At 38.0% G+C, this 15,066-nt stretch overlaps 1 protein-coding gene across 2 annotated transcripts in view; it reads right to left on the bottom strand.

Annotated features, from left to right (window-relative positions):
• The window catches only part of CLVS2 (clavesin 2), a 106,402-nt gene that overhangs the window by 36,711 nt on the left and 54,625 nt on the right, over positions 1-15,066 (bottom strand). The window lies entirely within an intron of this gene.

Genomic DNA, 15,066 nt, shown 5'->3' with positions numbered 1-15,066 from the left:
ATTTTATTACCAGAAAATTATTTTGACCCCATCTGTAACCGTTTGATATTATTGATGAATTACAAAAAGAAATATTGAATTATGTTTGTAAACTGATCTTTTCCTCAGGGCATATTAGCTTATCTTGGATTCAGAGGTTTACTTGATCAAGTAATCAGGTAAACCTCTTGTACTAGTAGGGCATTGGACTCCCATGGTTGGTGGGTGGGGACTCACAGATAAAAGGTATGACAAAGGACAGAGTTGGCCCGGCTTTTAACGTTGGGAGTTTTGATGTTGGAGTTTGATGATGAAGCTGGAGCCCCAGGGAGAAAGACAGAGCTGTTTGCCTGATAGTCTACAGCTGACCTTGTGAGAAGAGGCAAAGCCTAAAGAGCCTCATAGTCTACAGCTGACCTTGTGGAGAAAATAGAGGAGCTGAGCCCAGAGGAACCCAGGAAGCCTGAACCCTCACAGACGTCGGCAGCCATTTTGCTCCAAATGTGAAAATAGACCTTGGTGAGGGAAGTAACTTATGCTTTATGGCCTGGTATCTGTAAGCTCCTACACCAAATAAATACCCTTTATAAAAATCAACCAATTTCTGGTATTTTGCATCAGCACCCCTTTGGCTGACTAATACACCATCCTAGTGCATTGCAAATAAAGTAATACCTAATGTCACTGTATTTACCATGTGCAGTTTTGCTGAGCTAGGTTTAGTCTCAGGTATTAATGTGAAGAAGAAAGCATGAATTGTCATTTGTATCTGCACAGCAAGGTTCTATTCCATTACACCTGGACTGCAAAGTGCAGTTCTGAGCTATGGAAAGAGACAAAGGGAAGCAGATCTGGGGAATATCTTATTGACAACAGGATTGGCCTTTATGCTTTGCCAGCAGGGCGTGAGCAATTTGCCAAGCTTCATATATGAGTCTGATCAACATAGAGTTTTTAATGGCAGAAAGCTTGACTTCAAAATGACTCATTCCTGCCTCTCGCTGCTGCAGCATTAAAACAGAACAGTAGATAAGATTCTCAGATAACTGGGACTCCACTGTAGATTAAACACTACACAATGAATTCAAGAATTCAGTCTCTTTCTTTTATAATAGCACCATAGACTTGGAGATGAGATCAAAGATCAGACACAGATTCTAACAGGAAAAGAACTAAATGTATACACTTTTATTAACAGCCCATTTGAAATTCTATTTCAAAGAAACTTTAAAAATGATATGAAAGAAGGCATTGGGGTATTACAAGAGAACCCCACAATGTTGATAAACTATATCTTTCCTGCCTTCTTTGAGAATTGACATTTGCAAAACTTTGATGCTGCTCTCTGTATGACTTGCTAAATGTGCAGCAAGCAAGAGGTTATGATTATTTCACTAAGTGAGAGCGATGCATCTTCATCTCTAAAAGCCATGCTCCATGGAGGATGATGATTCATGAGAGCTAGTCTCACGTGGCTCTTGAAAAAAACTGCCTCATCCATCTGCGTTTGAATACGCAGGCTTCTTGCTATCTATGAATTCCACCATCCAGCATTATTTGTTAGAAATATGGTTGATGGCATGCTGAAGGCAAACTGACAGCAGGTTGCAACTGGTAACAATACTTTTCCCTGTTTAATCCCTCCTACAGCTCAGGACCACCAGATTTATCTTTTAAAATAGACTTGTCATGTCAAGGCCATCTCAAAAACTTGACTGATCATGACAGAAAGAGTTCAAACTTTTTAAGGTAGCCTGCATGACCTTCTATTATTTGTTCTCAACTAAATTTTGCAACATTATTTCCAACTTTACTTCTTCAGGAATGCTAGGACAACAGTGAAATTAACCTGCTAGCTGACACTCAAAAATACATCAGGTACATATTCATCTGTTTTGTTGTTGTTATTTTTGTTGTCAACTGTTCCTCAGCCAATACTGCCTTTCACAACACATTTGCTTCCTTCAGAATCCTTTGAGGGTCTCCTATGGGTATCTTTTTCTGAGTCCTTTCCCTCAACAAGAGCTAATTGCCCATTCCTTTCTGCCCCTTGGTGTGTTATTTGCCTTTTTACAGAGCATTTTAGATTTTAGGTTAACATAACCTTTGGCTCTCTAACAATATACTTTTCCAGAGGTGGGAAATATTTGTCACACTGATCAAAACACACCTCAAGTAATTATTTTGCTATTTGTGGTAAACTAACAAACTGATTTGAATTTAAAAGGTTCCAGAATAATGCAATACTTACAAACAACGCCATGAGAAAAAGGGGTGAAAGAATTGGCTACATGTATTTGGGCGGGGGCGGGGTGTTCTAAAATAAAATTCCTTCAAATATTTAAAGGAACAGACATCCTATGTTATTTAAAAACTGTTCCATCCAGGGCAGTGTACTTGGTGGAGTGGCAGGATCCCTGTATTCAGGAGTTGGTACTAGAACCAATGTGTGAAAGATTTAGACGTAGATTACGGATGTACATGAAAAAGATCTTCAATGCAGAACTCTTAGAGATGAAAAGGGGGAAGCAGATTTGGCTCAACGGATAAAGCATCCACCTACCAAATGGGACGTCCAGGGTTCAAACCCAGGGCTTCCTGACCCATGTGGAGCTGGCCCACACTCAGTGCTGATGCATGTAAGGAGTGCCTGCCACTCAGGGGTGTCCCCCATGTAGGGGAGCCCCACACGCAAGGAGTGTGCCCCATCAAGGAGAGCCACCCAGTGCGAAAAAAGTGCAGCCTGCCCAAGCATGGCGCCACACTCACAGAGAGCTGATGCAGCAAATGATGCAATAAAAAGAGACACAGATTCCCGGTGCTGGTGACAAGAATATAAGCAGACACAGAAGAACACACTACTAATGGACACACAGAGCAGACAACTGGGGGGTGGGGGGAAGAGGAGAGAAAATTTAAAAAATTAAAGAGAGAGATGAAAAGGGGAGCCTCGTGAAGTGGTGCACTAGCAAGCTCTGAATGTCTTCAAACAGAAGCTACATAGTTGTCTTTCGAGATTATCACAGAAGGAATTTCTACATGGATGGCCCATGTGACTTCTGAGTTCCTTCCAATGATGAGATTCTAAAATTCTAGACATGTCTACACTAAGCTTTTTCCAGCATCTGACATAGCATAGACTTCTGTCTTGTTTACCTGCTAAAACTGAGTTAGATCTGTGTAGGATGTCAATACAGCCCAATACAGAATCATATAAAACTGCCAAGAAAGAGCATCCCTATTACACGAGACAGACTACATTTGGGCTCTCTCTGTTAATTTAATACTTAATTTTCCATTCACTTGCAATTGATTAGGAATCTAGAAAAAAAATTGGAAAAAGAAGTAGCCAATTGTAACTCTACAACTCTTAAGAATTTAAAGTATAAGACAGTCATTTACATTTTGCCAATATCTGATCAGCTTTAAAAGAAAGTGAGTGTTTTTTCCAAGACATACAAAACATTAAGTCATAATTCATTTAACTGCTTTTCTGTCACTATGCAAAGGCAACAACTGCTGGAAATTTATGTTAAAGAATGTCTTTGAATGGCACTCTAAATTACGTCCCAAACTGTTGTCTTACTGAAACTTCCAGTTTGTTGCATTTCAGGGAAGCCTGGGACTTGCCGGTCTTCAAGGCATGCAGAGCCCTCACTTTCTTCCATGCACAGGGGACAATGTGCGCAAAGACGGGGAGGCAGAGTATTGGCCAATAAGACTGTATTTTCACGGGAAGGGGCGGGGGTTGTTGGAGGCAGAACCACTTTTTGCTTTTGTCTTTTTACATAATCCATCAGAGAGATAACACAGATTTAAATAAGAAAAAAATGTGGCTGGGGAGAACACCTATGAAAGGTTCCCTTCCCTTCATTTTCAATACCACTCAACTTTGAGTACCCCCAGAATGGATTGCGACAATAATATCCTAACATCCTACTCTGAACGTTCTTCTAAATTACCGCAGCTGGCAGTAGTGGACATGCCATACGCACTGTAGGATGAAAGCACGAATGAATAAACATTCATTTTTCTTTTTCTTTATTTTCCTTTTTCATTACTGGTTATACTACTCAAACTCCTCAGCAGTTCTTCATTTTCACAAAATTTAGTTTAAATTCTTTAGTCTAGCTTCCCGCCCGAATTGACCCCCAGCTATCAGACGCTGTCAGCTTTCCTTCCTTGTCTCACTTACATCCACCATTCCCAGCACATAGCCTAGACTCACCGGCATATCTAAACTGCAATATATGGCTTTTCATCTCTATACTTTGACTCATGCTGTTTACCTTCCCCCCCCCCCCCCGCGTCTCTTTACATCACCAAATCATGTCATCTTTAAAGATCTAGTTCAATTTTTAAACTCTTACATGAAGACTTTTTAGTATTCTAATTCATACACACCACCGCCTGACTCCTTCCTCTGACTGTAAAATTTATTTTGTCACTTTTCAAGTTGCTTTTAATAATACAATGATATAAGTGACAGGGGGAATAACATGTATTTTTTTAAAATCATTGATGTCTTTATAAGATGTAAGTTATGGCCATTATTTTTCTTAGTTAATTCACCCATGGTTATCGTTCCAGATTTGAATTAAAATATTTTTAAATAGTGCTTATTAACAGGCTGACTGAATTCAACTCCCTTCCTTCCTTCCTCCTACCAAAAACAGGTCATAATAACCAGGTTTGATGTTAAAATAATATTTTGGACTTTATATTAGTTGAATGGCCTGTAATTCTTGCTTTTTAAGGATGTCTGCTCTATTACTTCAAAGTATATTTACTTTTCCACTGTCCCTGCTTCTCTGGTCCTGCAGTAAATTTCCTTTGGGACCCAGCACAGCTGTGTATTAACACTGCAAAGTTTTCTTAAGAGGAACAGCTGCATCTGCTTGATTCTATTAATTTACTCACCAAACTATGTAAACATCATTTTAAAATAGAAACTAACCACTTTTAACAAGGCATACTGAACTAGCATATTCGTTAAATAATTTGCTTTATGTTTTACTGTTAGTAAGGAACATTTGAAATAAAGTTTTCATAGAGGAAATACTTTGTCCTCAATTGAAAAATTTGTAAAATACAGAAAATAGAAGAAAAAAAATTCCACCTTAGTCCTATTCTCATATAACCATTGCTTACAGGCCAACACATTTTCTTCTCCTCTTTTTTGAATATATTATTAACATGAACGTGATTATATTTCACATTCAAATTTTTACCACACAAATTTCACTTAACACTTTACATAACTATTGCCCATATTATTATAAACTCTTTGCGAAGATGTCTCCTAATAGCTGAAAGACCATCCATTATAGGGCTGTGCATTGCCCTATTGGACTATTTCCTTTCTGTTCACCTGTGAGGTGATTTGCTATTTTTTAACATTATAAATTATGATAAATTATATATATTTATAATAAAAATAAAAAATAATGCTATGTATTTTAGGTTGGGTTGGGGAATCAGACTCTAAGACCCAGATTCGCTTGGAGGAGGTTTATCATCTAGTGCTCTCAGAAACAAACTCAAAAGGAAGTCAGCGCAAGAGAATCAGGCAGTGGAGACACTGAACTGTGCTACTGCTGCAACAGAGGCCCCAGCTGATTCCACAAAAGCTCTGGAGTTGGAGTGGTTTGTCAGAGACATCTAGAATGGAGGAAAGGGAATGCCTTTGTACTTCTGCACTGACCCTCATCACTTATGCTCACTTATGGTCTTGGGGGTATAATCACTGGCAAAGTAGCTCCCTTTAAGCAAGGACCATTCCTGGGACAAATCACAGCTCTCACTGCAGCCTCTGGTCTCAAAGCACTTTTACCTTACAATGTATTTCTTCCCAGCTAAGAAAAACGAACACTAAATGAGTCTGTGGATCTAACGGGCCCACTGGGAGTCAGGCCTCAGGGAGAACTGCATTTATTCCCAGGCTCCTATGCACCCCCAGTCCAATGATAGGGGTGGAGGTACAGGTCTATGATGGTGCTTCAGGGCCCTAGACATCAATGTCAACTTGACTTCTGTGACCAACAGTCCTTGAAGTGACAAGGTATTCCTCCACCCCCGCCCTACTGTACAGTTACCTAAATAAATGTCTGTAACTCCCTTTGAGGAAGGACAGATGGGCTCATTATTGCATACTCTTGAGGTTGCAGGGTCCTCTTCAGGGGATCTATTTTCTTCTTAGGTTCATGGGTTCTGAGTCTGAGAACTGGCTTAGGTCAGGAAACTAGGCAAGAAATCTAATATTTTATTGGAGCAGCTAGCCTCATCTTTTTTATTTCTTTTGGTTGAATACTTTAAGTAATGCCTGTTTTGTCTTCTCTCTCTCCCATAGAAATACCGTGTTTTAAAAATCATATCCATACTTCACTGAGGTTCAAGTCCTCTGGCTGCCAATCCAACCTTGACACCCATTGCAATAATTGCACCTAACTTGCTTCTGATATTTAAATGCCACCACTTGGCCAGTACTAATTCAAATCCTAGCATCCCAATTTCTCAAGAAGCCCTTTCTTACCTTTCTCTAATGCATGAGCTATCTTATCCCATGCTTCTTTTTGTTACTACTTTCCCTATGTCAAATGTCTGAGATAGTGTGCACCCTTCCATATGTTCCCCACCAAGAATGTCCCATCCCATCTCACCACAGTTGAAAATTTTAAGAATTGCAGGGCTACAAGATGCCAGTAGTGCACACAGAATTAGTGCTGTGGTCCTCCTTAATCTAATTTTAGCATCATCCACAGTACACACTTTCTTACATTGGGTTCTCTGGGAAATAGAAATAGAGATTTTCATGTGAGTATTTATTGTAAAGTGCTCTTGGGAATGATACCTATCAGGGACTGAGGGGAACAGGAGTGAGCAGAGAAAGAAGTTGAACTATGATGCAATTGCACAGATAATTCATCTGAGCCTATGGAAAGGCTTCCAGCTGGCCTTGCCACTTAAAAATTTTTAAAATTTAGGCAAGGAGTTCATATCTTTGTACTTCCACAGTGATGAGTCATTGGAAGGGGAGTATACTTGGAGGAGGCATTTCTTCAGCTGAGAGAATAAGGATCTTTGAGGATATCTACTTAGCCTCCAATAATAAATTTATCTTTTAACCAGTAGTTTCATTCCTTGAGCACTGAAGTTTCAAGTCTTACTGTATACAATATAATAAAATTCCTTGAGGGAAGTGGATTTGGCCCAATGGATAGGGTATCCGCCTACCACATGGGAGGTCCAAGGTTCAAACCCCAGGTCTCTTACCCGTGTGGAGCTGGCCCATGCGCAGTGCTGATGCGCGCAAGGAGTGCCCTGCCACGCAGGGGTGTCCCCATATAGGGGAGCCCCATGCGTAAGGAATGCGCCTCATAAGGAGAGCCGCCCAGCATGAAAGAAAGTGCAACCTGCCCAGGAATGGTGCCGCACACGTGGAGAGCTGATTGCAACAAGATGACACAACAAAAAGAGACACAGATTCCAGGTGCCACTGACAAGAATACAGGCGGACACAGAAGAACATGCAGCGAATGGACACAGAGAGCAGACATCTGGGTGGGGGGCGGGGAAGGGGAGAGAAATAAATTTAAAAATAAATAAATCTTTAAAAAAATAAAATAAAATTCCATAGATAATTAAAATAATTTAAAAATAAATAATTTAAAAATAAAAATAAAAGTATGGTATTTTGGGTAAAACTAATGGTGTCAGAAAAAAGAAGTGGAATTAAGTAACTCTTAAAATCTATAGTACGTTAAGAATTAAAAATGTGTATTTATCACTATATAAATATCAGATATCAGGAAAATGAAAAGTGCCAAATAAGGTATTTAGAATTTAAATGCCCTAAAGGCAGAAAATAATAAATGTTTTTGAACTCCTACCATAGTCGTAGGTATATTATATTCAACTTGCTTAACATAGTTATTTTTATCCCAGCTTCATGGAAAAAGAAAATAAATCTCATGATATTTAGATGACTAGCCAAAAGACATCCAACTACAAAGTGGCAGAAACTAGATATTACTTCCAGGTTATTCTGGCTCTAGAGATGCACCTTTCTCTACTGTACAATTACATATTGTGTTTCAGGTACCATTAATTAACTAAAGCAGAATTAGTGAAATAAATTTGAATCTGGTAACTCATAGAATAGAATTATTTGGGAATGGCTTTCTGGTGAGTGGGACAAAAATGCGGTAATAGAAGTCTGGCAGAATATATTATACAAGGAAGATGGAGGCAGAGTGAATTTTCCCTATCCAAAGGATTCTAATGAACTTATAAGTTGCCTCAAATTGAAGAAATATAAACTAGTAAGCTGAGGTGGTTTAGAGGTGTCGTGGAAAGGAAGGGAGTTCTGTCTTCCTGCTCTCCAAGGCAAGAGTTCAAAGGGAAAAGATAGGACAGCGTATTTAAGACTATGGAGTGGCAAACACTAATCACATAGTCACATTAAATTTGTGGGATATCAGAGAAATAAAAGCCACTATATTTTTACAACTTTGTCAAAAGAATCTTCTCAATGACATCAGTAGTTTGCAGTAAATTTGCATTTTAATTTGTATTGAAGAAAATATTAAATCCATGCTTAGTAGTTCAGAGGTATTTAATTAAATTCAGAAATCATATTCTCATCCAGGAAAATTCTATAAGAGTCTTATGGTGGTGATATGGGGAGAGAAGAATCTAAATTAGGAAAATAAACGTGCATTTTCTTCAGCGGTTTAGAGAATTGACTATTGCTCACACTGAGACCCCAAAATTGCAATTCACAGCTGATTGCAATTGGGATAATTATAACCTACCAGAATATGGCTTCGTGATAGTTCCATTAATAATATATCTTATCCTTAATGTTCCAAAGCAAAAATGTAACTCTATGTTCCCATATTATTTTAACTAAAGGGCCTGTATGGGAAGTGGATGTGGCTCAAGCAATTGGGCTCCCATCTACCATATAGGAGGTCCAGGGCTCAATACCCAGGGCCTCCTCATGTGGCGAACTGGCCCATGCAGAGTGCTGGCCTGCACAGAGTGCTGGCCCGTGCAGGAGTGCTGGCCCATGCAGAGAGCTGATGCAGCGAGATAATACAACAAAAGACACACAGAGGAGAGACAATAAGAGACACAGCAGACCAGGGAGCGGAGGTGGCACAAGAGAATGATCACCTCTCTCCCACTCCTGAAGGTCCCAGGATCAGTTCCCAGAGCTGCCTAATGAGAATACGAGCAGATACAGAAGAACACACAGAGAGCAAACAATGGAGGGGGAAGGGGGGAAATAAATAAATAAATAAATCTTTTTTTTTTAAAGCCTGTATCTCAAAGTAGATTATCATATAGATCTTCTATTGTAATCACGGAGATTTCTAACCGTGTGACAGTTACAGAATTGTGGATTAATTAACATCCATATGAATAACTGGCAAATGAAGTAAGCAAGAAATCATTTCAATGAATGAAATCTAAGTTGCACACTGTGTTAAACAATGGAAATATACAGATAAATTTAGTGCTGTTCTTGAAATTGAGGCACCCACCATCTTACTGAAAACAGTGAGGTGTAAGATGTAAATTGATCCATCTCTATGCAAAGCCTTCCAGGTGGTTTCTGCAGAAGATATCTGTGATATTCCCAAGAATGAATTCCCCAAGAGTCTTATCTCCTAGCAATAAACAATGAGTTTCATTATTTTTAAAGAGTCAATCCCTATCATGGAAGACTATGTTATGTACCCAGAGAAAAACACATTCTCAGTCTTAATCTCATTTTTGTGAGTGTAAACCCTTTATAAAAAGGGCATTTTCACGCAGGGGTGTCCCCCGCATAGGGAAGCCCTACACGCGAGGAGTGCGCCCTGTAAGGAGAGCTGCCCAGGCGAAAGAAAGTGCAGCCTGCCTAAGAATGGTGCTGCCCACATGGAGAGCTGACACAACAAGATGATGCAACAAAAAAAAACAACACAGATTCCCATGCCGCTGACTAAAACAGAAGCGGACAAAGAAGAAGACACAGCAAATAGACACAGAGAATAGACAACCGGGGTGGAGGGTAAGGGGAGAGGAATAAATAAATAAATAAATAAATAAATAAAATAAATAGGACATTTTGCAGATGTTATTTTTAGTTAAAGTGTAATCAACTGAATAAGGATGGGTCTTAATCCTATGACTGGAGGCCTTATAAAGAGAAAGCCATGGGGAGGAGCCAGAAGCCAGAATTCAGTGGGAATCTTGAAGAGAAAGCAGAGGATATCACCATATGTATTGCCTTCTGATGGGAAAGCCAAAGAATGCAATCCCAGAAGGAGGAAAGCATTCTAGCCTCTGAAACTATGAGCCTATTAATTCCTGTTGTTTAAGCCAACCCATTGTGTTATATTTGTCATGGAAGAAAGAGAAATTAAGGTAAATATTATACTCATATTTGATCAATTATCTGACAACTTGGAAGACAAGAGCTAGGGATTATAAACTTAAAAGAGAAAATGCTATATGGTTTTTTATTAAAAAACGGCCAATCAGTTGCAGAAAATGAAGGAATTTCTTCCAACAAAACTACTGTGGTAAGTTTTGTATGGCCTGCCAAGGTAAGCTGATTAATTCCTTTACATAACAATCATATTTTGGGTTATAGATCTCTTCAGTCTAAAGAGGTGATCTTATTACATAAATTTAGTTAGATTCTCTTCTGGAACACAGATCAGGGAATAACTCTGTGGGCAGGACTGACTTCAATCAAGTGTCTTCTCTGTAATAGTCACTATGTCAATCTCTCTCATATATGTTATCTTGTCTAATCCTCATAATAATACTGTGTGGAAGGTATTAACCCCATTTCTTTAGATGTGGAAACAAAGACTGAGTCAGATTAATAGTCTATTCAAAATTGAGATCTGTGTGTGGCAGAAACACGATTCAATTCTAGGAATGTTTGACTGTAATACCTCACCCAGCCTGGCAATCGTTAGGATGAGAAGTAACTTTGCTTTTGACTATATCCTAATTATTGTTCTCCAAACAACTTTCTACAAAGAGAGCAGATAATCACACGATTCTCCCAGAAGCTTGCTTAGGTTAAGGGAAACAATCTCTTTCTTTCCCACATAGCCTCACAATGAAAGGCAAATCACAGTGTGTCAGTTCTCTATACACACAGTCAACTTAAGAACATTTTTTATCTATGAAATTGGGTCATATTTAACATCATAGGAAGCCTTAGATGGCAAAAAGAAGGGATAGGATAATTCTCCTCCCAAGGTCAATGCATGTGTTTGCAGGAAACAATTCTACTAACCCCCAGGACAGGAACTAAATAATAAAGGAAAAGGAGTTTTACAGAGAGAATCTTGGGCCAATTGTAAAATGTAGCTTAATTCAAACACATAAACTGTGATATTCAGGAATAATGAGAGAAAAATCTCTATTTCTGCAAGTATCACGACCTGTTCCATGAGGTAGAGAAGCGACGATGACCGGAGAAAACCAGAAGTGCAAAGCAGAAAACTGAGTCCCTGGGAGCTCTCCGTGGTGCTGCTCAGTTCTGCCCATGCCTCTCTTGAGTTTCTGTACAGCAATGACATCGCTTTACTTTTTCTTTGAATTAAGATCCTCCCCAGATCTAAATATTTATGCGGTTAGAACACAATACTTCTACTAATTTACAATAAAGTAGTTTTTACTTCACTTTCACTGACTAAATAAGCTCTCCAAGTTTTATGTATAGCAATAATCCACCATGAAGCTGATCTCCATTCCTGTTTTAACCATGGTAGATGAAATAATGGACTGACAGGAGGCATATCTCTGAGATTTCCTTTTAATATCAGATAATAATGTTGCCTCCCTGCCCAAATCACTAGCCAGTTGCAAATAAATCTATTTTTCTCAGCCTTAATTAACTAATTTAGTTCTGTCTCTACTGATTTCCTAGTAAATGTCAGTAATTTTGATGTTTTGAAACAAAGTTATACCATATTTCTCCTTAGGAAAAAATCTCCAGATTCATATTTTAAAACATACCAAAAAATATTGTTACATACAGGAATAATAACTTCTCTTTTAGACCCCGTGTGAAAGTAAAAGCATTGACTCTTAGACTTCATTTCTACCACTCTATGATGATAAACTAGATAATAATTGGCTTCAAGACATTCTATTACAGGGTTTTAAGAATGTGATAATACATAGGAAAATATAACTAATGTAATTCATGGACTATAGTTAACAACATTGCAATGTTCTGTAGCAAAAGCAAAGTTGGTACTATATTAATGCTAAAGATCAAAAAATGAATATGGGCTTTGGTATTGTGAGACAGGAATACAATTATTTTATCATGAAAAAATGAAGAGCCCATATTCATTTTTTGATCTTTAGCATTAATATAGTACCAACTTTGTTTTTGCTACAGAACATTGCAATGTTGTTAACTATAGTTAACTATAGTCCATGAATTACATTAGTTATATTTTCCTATGCCACTTAAGTAGTTTGTGTTCATCTGTGTATCTTTCTGAACACTAGAGGAACAACTGAGTTAGTAGTTGAAATTAGATGAGGTAAAATTGTCTGGAAAGAATATAGAGACATATATGTACATATACATACACACATTTCTGGAAATAGGATTGCTGAGTCAAAGGATAAGTGCATATACAATTTTGCTAGATATAAAATTCTCCTCCCTTGTATAATAGTTTCCTGTGACCACTATAACAAATTGCCACAAATGTAGAGGCTTAAAACAACAGAAATTTATTTTCTCAAAGTTCTGGATGACAGAACTATGAATGCTGTTTCCCTGTGCTAAAATCAAGGTGTCAGTAAAGCTGCACTCCCTATGGAGGGTCCAGGAGAGATTCTGTTCCTTGCCTCTTCCAGCTTCTGGTGGCCACCTTCATTCCTTAGCTTCTAGTGGCATCACTCCAATCTCTGCCTCTATGATCATACTGTCTCCTCCTCTTGTATCTGTGTAAGATCTCCCTCTGCTTTTTTCTTTTTCTTTTTTTTTAGGAGATACTGGGAATTGAATCCAGGACCTCATATCTGGGAGGCAGGTACTCAACCACTGGGCTACATCTGAATGCTGACTCTCTTTTATAAGGACATTTGTGATTTATTTAGGGCCCACCCAAACAATCCAAGAAAAGCTTCCCATTTCAAGATTCTTAGTGTAATCACATCTGCAAAGAACCATTTTTCCACATAAGGCAGTATTTTCAGTTTTCAGGGATTGGGATGGGAAAACTTTTAGGGCCACTACCATCTAACTACAGTGGTCATACCACCACATCTCCATGCAAAGTGTGCGAAAGCATTTGTTTTTTGACATCATCACCAAATGAATATGAGGACAAACCTCTGGATTTTTGCCAAGAAAGTGAGGCAGTGGCAATCCACAAAGAAGTCATAGCAATGTTAAATGTGTACGCACCAAAATAACAGCTGCAAAATATGTGAAACAAAAAAACAAAAACTGATAGAACTGAAAAGAGAAATGGACAAATCTACAAGTATAGTTTGAGACTTCAAATTCCATCACTGAATAAGTGATAAAACAAGTAGATACAAAAATCTGCAAGGATATAGAAGAACTCAAATGCCATCAATCAACAGCATCTAGTCAACATTTATAGGACACGTCATAGAACAATAGCAAAATACAAATCCTTTCCAAGTTCCCATGGAACATATACTAAGATTGATTACATCATAGGCCATAAAGCAAACCTGAACAAATGTAAAAGAAATGAATCATACAGTTTGTTTAATGAACACAATTGTTCTTCTAATCAAACTGGAAACCAATAACAGAGAGATAACAGAAAAAATCTCTAGACATTTGTAAAATAAATAATCTGTGTGTCGAAAACAAAGGCTCTTGGAAAATAAAAAATATACATTGCACTGAATGAAAATAAAAATATATCTTATGAAACACAGCTAAATCAGTGCTGAGTGGGAAATTTAAAAAACTGACTACTTGCATTCGAAAACAGGAAATCTCAAATCAGTCATCTAAATTTCCATGTCAAGAACTTAGTAAAAGGAGTATAACATAAACCCAGGAAAGCAGAAGGACGGAAATTAAAAAGGTCAGAAATTAATGAAACTGCAAAAAAAAGAAAAGAAAAAACAGATGGTTCTTTGAAAAGATCAATAAAACTGACAAAGTCTGGCAAGAGAGACAAAGAAAAAAGAATACTTTAACTACCAAATTCAGGAATAAATCAAGGTATATCACATCACTCCATGCCCTGCAGAAATCAAAAAGGAAAACAATAGAGTGCTAAGAACAGCTTTACAAGACCTAAATTTGACATATTATATTACATGAAACAGTTCCACACAAAAAAATTGAAACTACCACAAGTCATTGCATATAAAATTAATAATTTGAGTAATAAACTATTAAGGAAGTTGAAATTGCAATCATTTTTAAGCACAAAAAAGAAATTTCTATTTCAGATGGTTTCATTTTAAGAATTCTACCGAACATCTGAAGAATTACACCAATTCTACACAACCTCTTCCAGAAAATGGAAGGAGATAAACCACTTCCCATTTCATTTTAAGAAAGTAGTATTATCCTGATAATAAAACTAAAAGGAGTACAAGAAAGGGAATCTATAGACTAATATCCCTCATGCAAATAGATGCAAAATTCTTTTTAAAATATTAGCAAATAGGCACTGTTAAAAACACAGAGCTGGAGCTTACAGAACATGGAGTTGGATTAGGCAGACAAGGCTAAGCTCTCTCACAAAAACAATAGAGAAAGAAGCTAGACTTACCCAGGGGTCCTGCTTTGGGTGTCAGCAGACCAGCTTCACAAATCCCAAGAGGGTAAGGAACAGAGGGAGAAAAACCCAAAACAACAAACTGAGTTACTCAATTTCCCCACCACCAGAAAAGGCTCTCCTCCCCCACTCCAACATAGTAAGCAAGTATAAAACCTCTGGCTCATTGCAGCTGCCTGAGAGGGGAAGAAACATCTTCCTCCCTGACAGCTGTTACAAGGGGAAAAGAAGAGGAAATTGGGGGGCTTTTCTTCAGTGAATTTCATCAGCAGAGTCC

Source organism: Dasypus novemcinctus, chromosome 11 (assembly GCF_030445035.2).
Source record: "Dasypus novemcinctus isolate mDasNov1 chromosome 11, mDasNov1.1.hap2, whole genome shotgun sequence".
Taxonomy (NCBI): Eukaryota; Metazoa; Chordata; class Mammalia; order Cingulata; family Dasypodidae; genus Dasypus; species Dasypus novemcinctus.
This window is presented reverse-complemented; position numbering and strand designations above follow the sequence as displayed.